The sequence below is a fragment of the Plectropomus leopardus genome, unplaced genomic scaffold (genome assembly GCF_008729295.1).
Source record: "Plectropomus leopardus isolate mb unplaced genomic scaffold, YSFRI_Pleo_2.0 unplaced_scaffold18129, whole genome shotgun sequence".
Classification (NCBI taxonomy): domain Eukaryota; kingdom Metazoa; phylum Chordata; class Actinopteri; order Perciformes; family Serranidae; genus Plectropomus; species Plectropomus leopardus.
In genome coordinates this window covers 1-5,378 of record NW_024619530.1, presented here as the reverse complement: position 1 = coordinate 5,378, position 5,378 = coordinate 1, and the positions used below count along the sequence as shown (strand labels likewise).

The 5,378-nt window shown below is 37.9% G+C and overlaps 1 long non-coding RNA gene across 1 annotated transcript; it reads left to right on the top strand.

The window, feature by feature from the left end:
• Positions 1-126: 126 nt before the first annotated feature.
• LOC121964999 lies at positions 127-4,944 on the top strand. Its single transcript, XR_006107438.1, has 6 exons — positions 127-930; positions 1,020-1,089; positions 3,384-3,452; positions 4,586-4,651; positions 4,745-4,775; positions 4,876-4,944. It is a non-coding gene; the product is annotated as an uncharacterized LOC121964999 (long non-coding RNA).
• Positions 4,945-5,378: the final 434 nt, after the last annotated feature.

Sequence of the window (5,378 nt, the reverse complement as noted above, 5' to 3'; positions counted from 1 at the left end):
ATTTTTAAGGATGTTAGCACATTTCTAGTACTTTAGGACATTGGTGTCTTATCGAGGACCTCTGTCGGGGGTGTGGGGGATCCTCCTGTGGCTCTTTTTTTGATCAACAAGCTCTATTTAAAAATTTACAGTGTCAATCATTTCATTTTTTATTGTGAATAACAGAATGGTTTGGGGGCCACTGGCACCCTAAAAAGGTCCAAATTTGGTCCGCGAACCCTAAGTTGAGTATCACCGGCATAAAGTTTTTGAGAATTTAGTTAGAAAAATTGACAGATAGTGGAGTCACTGCTGATTGGTTAGAGCAAAACAACCCTCCCTGACAAATAGTTAAGATAAAAAATAAAAAAAAAATAACTGCAAACGCCCTTTATGTTGGTAAAAAGTCAAAAATGTAATAAAAAATGTACCCACTTGATATGAAAAGCAGGAGTGAAGTGTGGGTCAGTGCGCCCGTGGACGTTTTGTTTGTGCTGCTCTTTGACCTTTTCAAACCCTCACTGGCCTCATGCTTCTCTGTGCCGTACAGTCACCATTAATCTGTTTGTTTATCTGTTGTTGTTTTTTTCTCCCATCATGCTTTGTGTTGCTGCTGCCTGACTCTGCTCCTGTGTGCTCTGCCCTGATCAACAATGTCTTTTGGCTTCTGTCTTCACCTCCTCATCCTCCTCTTGGCTTCTGCTGCTTCTTTGCCTTAATCCTTTTCCTTCCTCTCTTCTCCTGACGCCTCTTTCCTGTCGTCTTTTTTCCAAACCCTCTTCTCCTCTCTGTCTCTTTTTTTTTTCGTTCTTATGTCTTTATGTCGTCTTCTTCTGCTCCTTCAATCTGTCCTCTCTTTCCTTGATCTTTTGTCTCTGCTCTCCCTCTTTCCTCCTCTTTTATCCTCCCTTTTCTCTCTCACTGATCGGTCCTGAGCAGAGGAGGCTGAGGGTAAGTCTCTTCTCAATTTTTCATGATTTCATCTGAATTTGTTTACTTTTCTTCACGTTAACCCCTCGTCTCCTCTCTCCTCCTCTCAGTGTCCAACATCGACCACGTGGTTCTGGATGAAGACCACTCTGGATCCAGGAGGCTGCAGAACCTCTGGAGGTAACACCTGCATCAGCATCTTTGTAAACAGTCCTCCGGAAGTAAAAGTCAGATGGTTTTTACGAATTTTCATTGTAGGAAGGTCTCAAGAAACTTTTTTTAGGAACTGCAGGATCATGGGGGTTATTTTATGGAGTCTCGCCATTGGTGTGTGTCCCAAACAAGTTCTCGGGCTAGAGCGGCCCGGAAAAACTGCTTGGCGGGATGTTAACAAAAAAAGCCATTTTTATTGCTGTGTCTGTGTGGCGTGGGAATAATCGAAAAAACATATTTCCTGCTGGGACATAAACAGCCTCTTACATCGGAAAAACAACTTGGTAACTTGGATATAATTTTTATAGCACAAGTTGCTGACTTGACGCCATAAATGCATAAGTTTTCATACACGCAAAACTGTGACACAGAGTGCTTCATACGATAAAACCAGAAGTTGGTAACTGAGGAAATGCTACCATAAGTGAGGGAACACAGGATAAAAAGGATAAAAATCAATCAATATTAATAATAAGTAAATAAACAAATAAATAAATACTCTGAATAATCAAAAAAGGTAAATGAAAGGATAACAGCACAAATATTACTGTAAAAATGATAAAACAATGTACCATCTAGTAAAACAGAATAAAATGCATAAATACATAGTCAATAAATAAACAGGTTAAGTTTAGTTAAAAACAGCAAATTTTAAAGATAGATTTAAAGATTTACATTTTAGACAGAACCAAACAACGGCGGCACCACGTGGCTCCAGAGTGTGGTTTTAGACAGCATGCTGGCATCGCAGAAGCAAAAGAGGCGTGACGTTACACACAACAGTGTGAACCTCTGGTTTGACATTTAACATACACACCAGCAGGGCTCTCAAAACAATAACAATGACATAGCATGTTAGTAACAGTCACGTAGCGGCCGTTTTACGGCGTCTGATCTCATCTTCTGCTCGGAGGGTACGGAGCTCCTCAATGTTTTCCATATTTGTGGACATTTTTGCTTTTTTTCATATTTGAGTTAGCTGCTCACTGCTACTAGCTGCTTTTTAAAGCTCCCGTGTTAGGTCGCACTCGTAACACTTGGTCAAATGTCACACCTGTCCTGCCCAAGACAACTCTGTCCCTCCATTTCACGATCGTAGCTTTTATACTAAATGGCAAGGTGGTATAATGACACGATATTCTGTTAGATCGCTTCTTAAAACGCATTCTTATGGACTTGCTTTAATATGATGTCTTTTTATTTCCTTTTATTTATTTTCGTTTATTTAACTTATTTTATTTGTTTTATTTTCCTTTTATTTATTTAACCTATTTTATTTGTTTTTTTTCTTTTTATTTATTTAACTTATTTTATTTGTTTTCTTTATTTTAGTTCCTTTTAGTTGTGGTTTTGTTTGTATAATTTTTTATTGACACTAAGGATCCTGCATCTTGTATAATTTGTCCTCCTGTTTTAATTTTATCCCGGCTCTACCGTAGTTTCGTCCTGCTGCTGTTCAGTGGGAGTGTTTGGTTTTCTGTTGTTGTTTTGCCTTCTACTGTGTCAAAGCACATAGTAAACTCTGTCTTTAAAGGTGCTTTAATTGAGTTTGTATTATTCCTGCCCTGTACAGGCAGTATAAAAGAGGCTTCGGTTTAGTTCCTGTTTCTGTTTCTCAAACTCTAAGTGTCATGTTGTATAATTAGCCTTAAAACATTAAAAACATTTTAAGAAATTCTCGCCCGGACTCTTAAAATTGATGCATTTAAAGAAAAGTACTTTATTGCAGATTACATAAACACAGTAGAGGTCTGAGAGCTTGTTTTTAAACAGTCATTGTTTGACCCCTTTTAATTCATTATTTTCCTCTGCAGTGGTTTTGTATATTTGACCAAAAAAAAAAGTTCTTCTACACCTTAAACTCAAGAAAGCCTGGCAACCCCATGGGACACAGACAGAGACAGGTGTTGAAAGAGGATGTTACCGACTGCAGAGTTAGCTCCAGCAATTCTGTGTGGAAACTGGCTTGAATTCACTTGTTTTTCTGCTGTTATTGTAGGAATTCAGGTCAAATCTGCAATAAATTTGGTGTCATTTATGTCGATTTATAGTAATTCCTGGGAAGAAGCAAAGTCCTGCCAGGGAGTGTTTTGTTGGCAGGAGGATCCGTGTTCTCGCTGCGAGACTCCAGCTGAACCTCACAACCAGCTTTTATCTGCAGGACATTATTACAATAAATAGCTCTTGAGTTGGACAGAAGCAGTTTTTTTATAGTTACTTTTGGCTAACGTGTGTGTCTGTGTGTGTTTTGTGTGTTGCAGGGACTCCAGAGAGGAGGCGCTGGGTGAATACTACATGAGAAAGTATGCTAAGTCCTCGGGAGGCGAGCAGTGAGTATCCCTTTCTTCAGCTTTGCTGTGTGAAAACATTTTTCCAATCTGTGTAAACAGCTCTTGATTTAAATTAAACTAGACTGTTATGGACCCTAAAGAGTCTGCTCTTCAGTGAAGTCTAATAAAAGCTGTAACATCATACTTGTGTTAACTCTAACAACGAGCTGCCAACTGATTTTATTTCTCAGGATAAAAGGGTCCATTGCTGTTTTTTTCCATCCTAAAATACGTCTCTGGTCACGGTTCCAGAAGTTCTGGTGCTACAAATAAAGATCATTTCTTATTACAATGTTCACGTTGGTCCCAATGAGATTAAGAATCTCTTTTTCTAAGGAGACCTGGCCAAGACAGTCAGCAGCATACACAAACATTGTTGTAACTTTTCTTTAATGGAAAATTTAATTCTGTAATAAAGCACTGATCATTAAATATCTTTGTACATTCATAAAAAAACCTCGAAAAGTCCTTGCAAATAGCAATTTTCAGGCCTGGAAAAGTATTGTAAAAGTAAATATACCCTGACAGTTTTGGGAAAGTCATTAAATTTTGTTTCACAATATGTATATAGCACATGATGTGTTCAAGGAAAAAAATCTTAAGATCATTTCTGTCTTATAAATGGTGTCATTTTTGGTCATTTTCAAATAAAGGTGCCTTCTAAACCCACGGCTCGCAAGTTTGGGATGCATGCTTTCTTTGAAAATCAAACACAGCACAGGTTGGGAAGGCATGTGTTCTCTAAAAAATGTGGCCTTTTTTTTCTTAAAATGTTTTTTTAGACAAATTTAATTTTAACAACAACAAATTTACAGTAAAATAAAAACAGCTCCCCTAAAGCCCAAATAAAATGTTTTAGTCCCTCCACAGTGCTTAAAAATATTTGACATGCCTCTCCCTTTTTTCACCCGTAATTAAAAAGAACAGGTAAGTACTGACGGTCGTTTAAGAGATTGTATGGTCTTGAAAATTTGCTTCAAAGTCCTGGAAAAGTTATGGAAAAGTCCTGGAAATGAATTGGTGAAAATGTGTGTGAACCCTGATCTGCAACGTAACAAGTGACTGGAGATAATCAGTGAGTGAAACAAGTGCTGTGCATCAATGACTTTTTGTTTTTCTTCTGTGGCGTGCAGTTACTCCGGAGGGTCCGAGGAGCTCTCTGATGACATCACTCAGCAGCAGCTACTTCCTGGAGTCAAGTATGTGAACGCTCATCAACCAATCAGCATCAAGACACCTGCACAGATCGGGAAGTTTTTTTCATGTTAAAAATGTGTTTTTTTTGTCATCAGGGATCCCAACCTGTGGACGGTCAAGTGTAAGGTGTGTGTTCACTTAAGCACACACACACACACACGCACACACACACACCATCACAACTAAATGAACACACACTTTTCCTAATTTTTTCCTGCCTTGTTAGATCGGAGAGGAGAGGGCGACGGCCATCGCGCTGATGAGGAAGTTCATCGCCTACCAGTTCACCGACACAGTAAGAAACAGCACTTTATTTTTCACTTTAGTTTTTTAAATGTTTTGAATTTAAAGTGTGAGAAATTCGATGTGCAGGTCAGAGACAGCTGAGTCTTCTGGCAGGTATTTAGAAAATAAAGTCCAAATGCAACCTGAAAAACTGTTCGAAGGTAAAGCAAAATTGGATTTGTTTTTTTATTTTAAACTGTGGCTTGAGCTTTAATTGTTGAATTTCTAACTAAACATGATTTTACTGCTGACGTGCTGCAATATTTAAACTGTTTTGAAACTGACAGTTAACATGATGTGGAAAGTTCGCATATTTTATCTTTTCAGCCCTGTTTTTATTTTATTGTTTGTTATAATTACTGTTTATATAGGAAGAAAAATGCCAAAATTAATGAATATAAATATAAATGATCCAATAATTAAATAGCTATGTCATTAACTGTA